We start from the raw sequence: 12,558 nt of genomic DNA on the forward strand, positions 1-12,558 counted from the left end.
GAAGGTCAGAAGGATACAGTAAACCTGAAGTGAAGCATCGGAATCTATAACTTGTGTCACAGGAATGGATCAAATCATAGTCAGAAAGAAGAGTCAGTCTTCTTGTACTTAAGTTGGCATTGTGCCTTTCGTATTTAATTCCGATGCAATGTCTGTGTTTCACCGGCAATGAGAAGGTCAGAGGGATACAGTAAACCTGAAGTGAAGCATCGGAATCTATAACAAGTGTCACAGGAATGTTTCAAACATAGACAGTAAGAAGAGTCAGTCTTCTTGTACTTAAGTCGGCATTGTGCCTTTTGTATTTAATTCCGATGCAATTTCTGTGTTTCATCGTCAATAAGAAGGTCAGAGGGATACAGTAAACCTGAAGTGAAGCATCGGAATCTATAACAAGTGTCACAGGAATGGTTCAAAACATAGACAGTAAGAAGAGTCAATCTTCTTGTACTAAAGTGGGCACTGTGCCTTTTGTATTTAATTCCGATGCAACTTCTGTGTTTCATCGTCAATAATAACGTCAGAGGGATACAGTCAACCTAAAGTGAAGCATCGGAATCTATAGCTAGTGTCACAGGAATGGTTCAAAGGCATAGTCAGTAAGAAGAGTCAGTCTTCTTGTCCTTAAGTCGGCATTGTGCCTTTTGTATTTAATTCCGATGCAATTTCTGTGTTTCATCGTTAATAAGAAGGTCCAAGGGATACAGTAAACCTGGAGTGAAGCATCGGAATCAGTAACTAGTGTCACAGGAATGGTTCAAAACATAGAAAGTAAGAAGAGTCAGTCTTCTTGAACTTAAGTCGGCATTGTGCCTTTTGTATTTAATTCCGATGCAATTTCTGTGTTTCATCGTCAATAAGGTCAGAGGGATAGTGTAATCCTGAAGTGAAGCATCGGAATCCATAAGTAGTGTCACAGGAGTGGTTCAAAACATAGTCAGTAAGAAGAGTCATTTTTCTAGTACTTAAGTCGGCATTGTGCCTTTTCTATTTAATTCCGATGCAATTTCTGTGTTTCATCGTCAATAAGCCGGTCAGAGGGATACAGTAAACCTGAAGTGAAGCATCAGAATCTATAAACATTGTCACAGGAATGGTTCAAAACATAGACAGTTGGAAGAGTCAGTCTTCTTGTACTTAAGTCGGCATTGTGTCTTTTGGATTTAATTCCGATGCAATTTCTGTCTTTCATCGTCAATAAGAAGGTCCAAGGGATACAGTAAACCTGAAGTGATGCATCGGAATCTACAACTAGTGTCACAGGAATGGTTCAAAACATAGACAGTAAGAAGAGCCAGTCTTCATGTACTTAAGTCGGCATTGTGTTTTTTATTGGTTTCCGATGCAATTTCTGTGTTTCATTATCACTAAGAAGGTCAGAGGGATACAGTAATCCTGAAGTTAAGCATCGGAATCTATAACTAGTGTCACAGGAATGGTTCAAAGCATAGTCAGTAAGAAGAGTCGGTTTTCTTTTAGTAAAGTCGGCATTGTGCCTTTTGTATTGAATTCCGATCCAATATCTTTGTTTCATCGACAACAAGACGGTCCAAGGGATACAGTAAACCTGAAGTGAAGCATCGGAATCTATAACTAGTGGCTCAGGAATGGTTCAAAACATAGACAGTAGGAAGAGTCAGTCTTCTAGTACTTAAGTCGGCATTGTGCCTTTTGTATTTAATTCCGATGCAATATCTGTGTTTCATCGTCAATAAGAAGATCCAAGGGATACAGAAATCCAGGAGTGAAGCATCGGAATCTATAACTAGGTGTCACAGGAATGGTTCAAAACATAGAAAGTAAGAAGAGTCAGTCTTCTGTACTTAAGTTGGCATTTCGCCTTTTGTATTTAATTCCGATGCAATTTCTGTGTTTCATTGTCAATAAGTAGGTCAGAGGGACACAGGAATCCAGAAGTGAAGCATCGGAATCTATAACTAGTGTCACAGGAATGGTTCAAAACATAGTCAGTAAGAAGAGTCAGTCTTCTTGTACTTAAGCCATCATTGTGCATTTTCTATTTAATTCTGTTGCAATTTCTGTGTTTCATCGTTAATAGGATGGTCCAAGGGATACAGTAAACCTGGAGTGAAGCATCGGAATCTATAACTAATGTCACAGGAATGGTTCAAATCATAGACAGTAAGAAGAGTCAGTCTTCTCTTACTTAAGTCGGCATTGTGCCCTTTGCATTATATTCCGATGCAATTTCTGTGTTTCATCGTCAATAAGAAGGTCAGAGGGATACAGTTAACCTGAAGTGAAGCTTCGGAATCCATAACTAGTGTCACAGGAATGGTTCAAAACATAGACAGTTGGAAGAGGCAGTCTTCTTTTACATATGTCGGCATTGTGTCTTTTCTATTTAATTCCAATGCTATTTCTGTGTTTCATCGTTAATAAGAAGGTCAGAAGGATACAGTAAACCTGAAGTGAAGCATCGGAATCTATAACTTGTGTCACAGGAATGGATCAAATCATAGTCAGAAAGAAGAGTCAGTCTTCTTGTACTTAAGTTGGCATTGTGCCTTTCGTATTTAATTCCGATGCAATGTCTGTGTTTCACCGGCAATGAGAAGGTCAGAGGGATACAGTAAACCTGAAGTGAAGCATCGGAATCTATAACAAGTGTCACAGGAATGTTTCAAACATAGACAGTAAGAAGAGTCAGTCTTCTTGTACTTAAGTCGGCATTGTGCCTTTTGTATTTAATTCCGATGCAATTTCTGTGTTTCATCGTCAATAAGAAGGTCAGAGGGATACAGTAAACCTGAAGTGAAGCATCGGAATCTATAACAAGTGTCACAGGAATGGTTCAAAACATAGACAGTAAGAAGAGTCAATCTTCTTGTACTAAAGTGGGCACTGTGCCTTTTGTATTTAATTCCGATGCAACTTCTGTGTTTCATCGTCAATAATAACGTCAGAGGGATACAGTCAACCTAAAGTGAAGCATCGGAATCTATAGCTAGTGTCACAGGAATGGTTCAAAGGCATAGTCAGTAAGAAGAGTCAGTCTTCTTGTCCTTAAGTCGGCATTGTGCCTTTTGTATTTAATTCCGATGCAATTTCTGTGTTTCATCGTTAATAAGAAGGTCCAAGGGATACAGTAAACCTGGAGTGAAGCATCGGAATCAGTAACTAGTGTCACAGGAATGGTTCAAAACATAGAAAGTAAGAAGAGTCAGTCTTCTTGAACTTAAGTCGGCATTGTGCCTTTTGTATTTAATTCCGATGCAATTTCTGTGTTTCATCGTCAATAAGGTCAGAGGGATAGTGTAATCCTGAAGTGAAGCATCGGAATCCATAAGTAGTGTCACAGGAGTGGTTCAAAACATAGTCAGTAAGAAGAGTCATTTTTCTAGTACTTAAGTCGGCATTGTGCCTTTTCTATTTAATTCCGATGCAATTTCTGTGTTTCATCGTCAATAAGCCGGTCAGAGGGATACAGTAAACCTGAAGTGAAGCATCAGAATCTATAAACATTGTCACAGGAATGGTTCAAAACATAGACAGTTGGAAGAGTCAGTCTTCTTGTACTTAAGTCGGCATTGTGTCTTTTGGATTTAATTCCGATGCTATTTCTGTCTTTCATCGTCAATAAGAAGGTCCAAGGGATACAGTAAACCTGAAGTGATGCATCGGAATCTACAACTAGTGTCACAGGAATGGTTCAAAACATAGACAGTAAGAAGAGCCAGTCTTCATGTACTTAAGTCGGCATTGTGTTTTTTATTGGTTTCCGATGCAATTTCTGTGTTTCATTATCACTAAGAAGGTCAGAGGGATACAGTAATCCTGAAGTTAAGCATCGGAATCTATAACTAGTGTCACAGGAATGGTTCAAAGCATAGTCAGTAAGAAGAGTCGGTTTTCTTTTAGTAAAGTCGGCATTGTGCCTTTTGTATTGAATTCCGATCCAATATCTTTGTTTCATCGACAACAAGACGGTCCAAGGGATACAGTAAACCTGAAGTGAAGCATCGGAATCTATAACTAGTGGCTCAGGAATGGTTCAAAACATAGACAGTAGGAAGAGTCAGTCTTCTAGTACTTAAGTCGGCATTGTGTCTTTTGTATTGAATTCCGATGCAATATCTTTGTTTCATCGTCAATAAGACGGTCCAAGGGATACTGTAAACCTGAAGTGAAGCATCGGAATCTATAACTAGTGTCTCAGGAATGGTTCAAAACATAGACAGTAGGAGGAGTCAGTCTTCCTGTCCATAAGCGGCATTGTGCCTTTTCTATTTAATTCTGTTGCAATTTCTGTGTTTCATCGTTAATAGGATGGTCCAAGGGATAGTGTAAACCTGGAGTGAAGCATCGGAATCTATAAGTAATGTCACAGGAATGGTTCAAATCATAGGCAGTAAGAAGAGTCAGTCTTCTCTTACTTAAGTCGGCTTTGTGCCCTTTGCATTTTATTCCGATGCAATATCTGTGTTTCATCGTCAATAAGAAGGTCCATGGGATACAGTAGACCTGGAGTGAAGCATCGGAGTCTATAACTAGTGTCACAGGACTGGTTCACAAATAGACAGTAAGAAGAGTCAGTCTTCTTGTACTTAATTCGGCATTGTGCCTTTTGTATTTAATTCCGATGCAATTTCTGTGTTTCATCGTCAATGAGAAGGTCCAAGGTATACAGTACACCTGAAGTGAAGCATCGGACACTACAACTTGAGTCACAGGAATGGTTCATACCATAGACAGTAAGAAGAGTCAGTCTTCTTGTACTTAAGTCGGCATTGTGCCTTTTCTATTTAATTCCGATGCAATTTCTGTGTTTCATCGTCAATACGAAGGTCCAAGGGATACAGTAAACCTGAAGTGAAGCATCGGAACCTATAACTAGTGTCACAGGACTGGTTCAAAAATAGACAGTAAAAAGAGTCAGTCTTCTTTTACTTAATTCGGCATTGTGCCTTTTGTATTTAATTCCGATGCAATTTCTGTGTTTCATCGTCAATACGAAGGTCCAAGGGATACAGTAAACCTGGAGTGAAGGATCGGAATCAATAACTAGTGTCACAGGAATGTTTCAAAACATAGAAAGTAAGAAGAGTCAGTCTTCTTGAACTTAAGTCGGCATTGTGCCTTTCGTATTTAATTCCGATGCTATTTCTGTGTTTCATCGTCAATAAGGCCAGAGGGATAGTGTAAACCTGAAGTGAAGCATCGGAATCCATAAGTAGTGTCATAGGAATGGTTCAAAACATAGTCTGTAAGAAGAGTCAGTCTTCTTGTACTTAAGTCAACAGTGTGCATTTTCTATTTAATTCTGTTGCAATTTCTGTGTTTCATCGTTAATAGGATGGTCCAAGGGATACAGTAAACCTGGAGTGAAGCATCGGAATCTATAACTAATGTCACAGGAATGGTTCAAATCATAGACAGTAAGAAGAGTCAGTCTTCTCTTACTTAAGTCGGCATTGTGCCCTTTGCATTTTATTCCGATTCAATTTCTGTGTTTCCTCGTCAATAATAAGGTCCAAGGGATACAGTAAACCTGAAGTGAAGCGTCGGAATCTACAACTAGTGTCACAGGAATGTTTCAAACCATAGACAGTAAGAAGAGTCAGTCTTCATGTACTTAACTCGGCATTGTGTTTTTTGTTTATTTCCGATACAATATCTGTGTTTCATTGTCACTAAGAAGGTCAGAGGGATACAGTAATCCTGAAGTTACGCATCGGAATCTATAACTAGTGTCACAGGAATGGATCAAAGCATAGTCAGTAAGAAGAGTCAGTCTTCTAGTACTTAAGTCGGCATTGTGCCTTTTGTATTTAATTCCGATGCAATTTCTGTGTTTCATCGTCCATAAGAAGGTCAGAGGGATACAGTAGTCCTGAAGTGAAGAATCGGAATCTATAACTAGTGTCACAGGAATGGTTCAAAACATAGTCAGTGAGCAGAGTCAGTCACCTTGTCCTTAAGTCGGCATTGAGCCTCTTGTATTTAATTCCGATGCAATTTCTAGGTTTCATCGTCAATAAGAAGGTCCAAGGGATACAGTAAACCTGGAGTGAAGCATCGGAATCTATAAGTAGCGTCACAGTAATGTTTCAAAACATAGACAGTAAGAAGAGTCAGACGTCTTGTACTTAAGTCGGCATTGTGCCCCTTGTATTTAATTCCGATGCGATTTCTGTGTTTCATCGTCAATAAGAAGGTCCAAAGTATACAGTAAACCTGAAGCGAAACATTGGAATCCATAACTAGTGTCACAGGAATGGTTCAAAACATAGTTAGTAAGAAGAGTCAGTCTTCTTGTACTTATGTCGGCATTGTGCCTTTTCTATTTAATTCCGATGCAATTTCTGTGTTTCATCGTCAATAAGAAGGTCCAGGGTATACTGTAAACCTGGAGTAGAGCATCGGAATCTATAACTAGTGTCACAGGAATGGTTCAAACATAGACAGTAAGAAGAGAGAGTGTTCTTGAACTTAAGTCGACATTGTGCCTTTCCTATTTACCTCCGATGCAATTTCTGTGTTTCATCGTCAACAAGAAGGTCAGAGGGATACAATAAACCTGAACTGAAGCATCGGAATCTATAGCTAGTGTCACAGGAATGGTTCAAAGCATAGTCAGTAAGAACAGTCAGTCTTGTTGTCCTTAAGTCGGCATTGTGCCTTTTGTATTTAATTCCGATGCAATTTCTGTGTTTCATCGTCGAAAAGAAGGTCCAAGGGATACAGTAAACCTGGAGTGTAGCATCGGAATCTATAACTAGTGTCACAGGAATGGTTCAAAACATAGACAGTAAGAAGAGTGAGTCTTCGTGTACTTAAGTCGGCATTTTGCCTTTTGTATTTAATTCCGATGCAATTTCTGTGTTTCATCGTCAACAAGAAGGTCCAAGGGATATAGTAAACCTGAAGTGAAGCATCGGAAACTATAACTAGAGTCACAGGAATGGTTCAAAACATAGTCAGTAAGAAGAGTCAGTCTTCTTGTACATAAGTCTTCATTGTGCCTTTTCTATTTAATTCCGATGCAATTTCTGTGTTTCATCGTCAAAAAGAAGGTCCAAGGGATACTGCAAACCTGGAGTGTAGCATCGGAATCTATAACTAGTGTCACAGGAATGGTTCAAATCATAGACAGTAAGAAGAGTCAGTCTTCGTGTACTTAAGTCGGCATTTTGCCTTTTGTATTTAATTCCGATGCAATTTCTGTGTTTCATCGTCAAAAAGAAGGTAAAAGGGATACTGTAATCCTGGAGTGAAGCATCGGAATCTATAACTAGTGTCACAGGAATGGTTCAAATCATAGACAGTAAGAAGAGTCAGTCTTCTTGTACTTAAGTCGGCATTGTGCCTTTTGTATTTAATTCCGATGAAATTTCAGTGTTTCATCGTCAATAAGAAGGTCCAAGGGATTCAGTAAACCTGGAGTGAAGCATTGGAATCCATAACTAGTGTCAAAGGGACAGTTCAAAACATAGACAGTAAGATGAGTCAGTATTCTTGAACTTAAGTCGGCATTGTGTTTTTGTATTTATTTCCGATGCAATTTCTGTGTTTCATAGTCACTAAGAAGGTCAGAGGGATACAGTAATCCTGAAGTTAAGCATCGGAATCAATAACTAGTGTCACAGGAATGGCTCAAAGCATAGTCAGTAAGAAGAGTCAGTCTTCTTGTAGTTAAGTCGGCATTGTGCCTTTTGTATTGAATTCCGATGCAATATTTTTGTTTCATCGTCAATAAGACGGTGCAAGGGATACAGTCAAACTGGAGTGAAGCATCGGAATCTATAACTAGTGTCACAGGAATAGTTCAAAACGTAGACAGTAAGAAGAGTCAGTCATCTTGAACTTAAGTGGACAATGTGCCTTTTCTATTTAATTCCGATGCAATTTCAGTGTTTCATCGTCAATAAGAAGGTCCAAGGTATACAGTAAACCTGAAGTGAAGCATCGGAATATATAACTAGTGTCACAGGAATGGTTCAAAACATAGACAGATGGAAGGGTCAGTCTTCTTGTACTTAAGTCGGCATTGTGTCTTTTGTATTCAATTCCGATGCAATTTCTGTGTTTCATCCTCAATAAGAAGGTCCAAGGGATACAGTAAACCTGAAGTGAAGCATCGGAGTCTACAAGTAGTGTCACAGGAATGGTTCAAAACATAGACAGTAAGAAGAATCAGTCTTCATGTACTTAAGTCGGCATTGTGCCTTTTATATTTAATTCCGAGGTTATTTCTGTGTTTCATCGTCAATAATAAGGTCAGAGGGACACAGTAAACCTGAATTGAAGCATCGGACTCTATAACTAGTGTCACAGAAATGGTTCAAAACATAGACAGTAGGAAGAGTCACTCTTCTTGTACTTGAGTCCGCATTGTGCCTTTTGTATTTAATTCCAATGCAATTTTTGTGTTTCTTCGTCAATAAGAAGGTCCAAGGTATACAGTAAACCTGAAGTGAAGCATCGGAATATATAACTAGTGTCACAGGAATGGTTCAAAACATAGTCAGTAAGAAGAGTCAGTCTTCTTGTACTTAAGTCGGCATTCTGCCTTTTCTATTTAATTCCGATGCAATTTCTGTGTTTCATCGTCAATAAGAAGGTCCAAGGGATATAGTAAACCTGGAGTGAAGTATCGGAATCTATAACTAGTGTCACAGGAATAGTTCAAAACATAGACAGTAAGAAGAGTCAGTCATCTTGTACTTAAGTGGACAATGTGCCTTTTCTATTTAATTCCGATGCAATTTTAGTGTTTCATCGTCAATAAGAAGGTCAGAGGGATACAATAAACCCGAAGTGAAGCATCGGAATCTATGACTAGTCTCACAGGAAATGTTAAAAACATAGTCAGTAAGAACAGTCAGTCTTCTTGTCCTTAAGTCGGCATTGTGCCTTTTGTATTTAATTCCGATGCAATTTCTGTGTTTCATCGTCAATACGAAGGTCCAAGGGATACAGTAAACCTGGAGTGTAGCATCGGAATCTATAACTAGTGGCACAGGAATGGTTCAAAATATAGACAGTAAGAAGAGTCAGTCTTCGTGTACTGAAGTCGGCATTGTGCCTTTTGTATTTCATTCCGATGCAATTTCTGTGTTTCATCGTCAATAAGAAGGTCCAAGGGATACAGTAATCCTGAAGTGAAGCATCGGATTTTATAAGTAGTGTCACAGGAATGGTTCAAAACATAGTCAGTAAGAAGAGTCAGTCTTCTTGTACTTAAGTCTTCATAGTGCCTTTTCTATTTAATTCCGACGCAATTTCTGTGTTTCATCGTCAATAAGAAGGTCCAAGGGATACAGTAAACCTATCTCTAACTAGTGTCAATGGGATGGATCAAAACATAGACCGTAAGAAGAGTAAGTCTTCTTGTACTTAAGTCGGCATTGTGCCTTTAGTATTTAATTCCGATGCAATTTCTGTGTTTCATCGTCAATAAGAAGGTCAGAGGGATACAGTAAACCTGAAGTGAAGCATCGGAATCTATAACTAGTGTCACAGTAATGGTTCAAAACATAGTCAGTAAGAAGAGTCAGTCGTTTTGTACTTAATTCGGCATTGTGCCTTTTGTGTTTAATTCCGATGCAATTACTGTGTTTCATCGTCAATAAGAAGGTCCAAGGGATACAGTAAACCTAAAGTGAAGCATCGGAATCTATAACTAGTGTCACAGGAATGGTTCAAATCATAGACAGTAAGAACAGTCAGTCTTCGTGTACTTAAGTCGGCATTTTGCCTTTTCTATTTAATTCCGATGCAATGTCTGTGTTTCATCGTCAAAAAGAAGGTCCAAGGGATACTGTAATCCAGGAGTGAAGCATCGGAATCTATAACTAGTGTCACAGGAATGGTTCAAATCATAGACACTAAGAAGAGTTAGTCTTCTCTTACTTAAGTCGGCATTGTGCCCTTTGCATTTTATTCCGATGCAATTTCTGTGTTTCATCGTCAATAAGAAGGTCCGTGGGATACAGTAAACCTGGAGTGAACCATCAGAGTCTATAACTAGTGTCACAGGACTGGTTCAAAAATAGACAATAATAAGAGTCAGTCTTCTTGTACTTAATTCGGCATTGTGCCTTTTGTATTTAATTCCGATGCAATTTCTGTGTTTTATCGTCAATAAGAAAGTCAGAGGGATAGAGTTAACCTGAAGTGAAGCATCGGAATCCATAAGTAGTGTCACAGGAATGGTTCAAAACATAGTTAGTAAGAAGAGTCAGTCTTCTTGTACTTATTTCGGCATTGTGCCTTTTGTATTTAATTCCGATGAAATTTCTGTGTTTCATCGTCAATAAGAAGGTCCAAGGGATACAGTAAACCTGCAGTGAAGCATCGGAATCTATAACTAGTGTCACAGGGACGGTTCAAAGCATAGACTGTAAGATGAGTCAGTATTCTTGTACTTATGTTGGCATTGTGTTTTTGTATTTATTTCCGATGCAATTTCTGTGTTTCATAGTCACTAAGAAGGTCAGAGGGATACAGTAATCCTGAAGTTAAGCATTGGAATCAATAACTAGTGTCACAGGAATGGTTCAAAGCATAGTCAGTAAGAAGAGTCAGTCCTCTTGTAATTAAGTCGGCTTTGTGCCTTTTGTATTGAATTCCGATGCAATATCTTTGTTTCATCGTCCATAAGAAGGCCCAAGGGATACAGTCAACCTGAAGAGAAGCATCGGAATCTATTACTCGTGTCACAGGACTGGTTCAAAAATAGACAGTAAGAAGAGTCAGTCTTCTTGTACTTAATTCATCATTGTGCCTTTTGCATTTAATTCCGATGCAATTTCTGTGTTTCATCGTCAATAAGAAGGTCAGAGGGATACATTTAACCTGAAGTGAAGCATCGGAATTTATAAGAAGTGTCACAGGAATGACTCAAAACATAGTCGGTAAGGAGAGTCAGTCTTCTTGTATTTAAGTCGGCATTGTTCCTTTTGTATTTAATTCCGATGCAATTTCTGTGCTTCGTCGTCAATAAGAAGGTCCATGGGATACAGTAAACCTGGAGTGAAGCATCGGAATCTATATCTAGTGTCACAGGGACGGTTCGAAACATAGACATTAAGATGAGTCAGTTTTCTTGTACTTAAGTCGGCATTCGGTTTTTGTATTTATTTCCGATGCAATTTCTGTGTTACATCGTCACTAAGAAGCTCAGAGGGTTACAGTAATCCTGAAGTTAAGCATCGGAATCTATAACTAGTGTCACAGGAATGGTTCAAAGCATAGCTAGTAAGAAGAGTCAGTCCTCATGTAGTTAAGTCGGCATTGTGCCTTTTGTATTAAATTCCGATGCAATATCTTTGTTTCATCGTCAATAAGACGGTCCAAGGGATACAGTAAACCTGAAGTGAAGCATCGGAATCTATAACTAGTGTCTCAGGAATGGTTCAAAAATAGACAGTAGGAAGAGTCAGTCTTCTTGTACTTAAGTCGGCATTGTGTCTTTTGTATTTAATACCGATGCAATGTCTGTGTTTCATCGTCAATAAGAAGGTCCAAGGGATACAGTAAACCTGAAGTGAAGCATCAGATTCTACAACTAGTGTCACAGGAATGGTTCAAATCATAGACAGTAAGAAGAATCAGTCTTCATGTACTTAAGTCGGCATTGTGCCTTTTCCATTTAATTCCGAGGTTATTCCTGTGTTTCATCGTCAATAAGAAGGTCAGAGGTATACAGTCAACCTTAAGTAAAGCATCGGAATCCATAGCTAGTGTCACAGAAATGGTTCAAAACATAGTGAGTAAGAAGAGTCAGTCTTCTTGAACTTAAGTTGGCATTGTGCCTTTCGTATTTAGTGCCGATGCAATTTCTGTGATTCACCATCAATATGAGAGTCAGAGGGATACAGTAAACCTGAAGTGAAGCATCGGAATCTATAACTAGTGTCACAGGAATGGTTCAAAACATAGACAGTTGAAAGGGTCAGTCTTCTTGTACTTAAGTCGGCATTGTGCCTTTTCTATTTAATTCCGAGGTTATTTCTGTGTTTCATCGTCAATAATATGGTCAGAGGGATACAGTAAACCTGAAGTGAAGCATCGGAATCTGTAACTAGTGCCACAGGAATGGTTCAAACATAGTCAGTAAGAAGAGTCAGTCTTCTTATACTTAAGTTGGCATTGTGCCTTTCGTATTTAATTCCGATGCAATTTCTGTATTTCATTGTCAATAAGAAGGTCCAAGGGATACAGTAAACCTGAAGTGAAGCATCGGAATCCATAACTAGTGTCACTGGAATGGTTCAAAACATAGACAGTAGGAAGAGGCAGTATTCTTGTACTTAAGTCGGCATTGTGCCTTTTGTATTTAATTCCGATGCAATTTCTGTGTTTCATCGTCAATAAGAAGGACCAAGGGATACAGTAAACCTGAAGTGAAGCATCGGACTCTATAACTAGTGTCACAGAAATGGTTCAAATCATAGACAGTATAAGAGTCACTCTTCTTGTACTTAAGTCGGCATTGTGCCTTTTGTATTAAAATTCCGATGCAATTTCTGTGATTCATCGTTAATAAGAATGTCCAAGGGAAACAGTAAACCTGAATTGAAACATCGGAAT

Source organism: Schistocerca piceifrons, chromosome X (assembly GCF_021461385.2).
Source record: "Schistocerca piceifrons isolate TAMUIC-IGC-003096 chromosome X, iqSchPice1.1, whole genome shotgun sequence".
Classification (NCBI taxonomy): Eukaryota; Metazoa; Arthropoda; class Insecta; order Orthoptera; family Acrididae; genus Schistocerca; species Schistocerca piceifrons.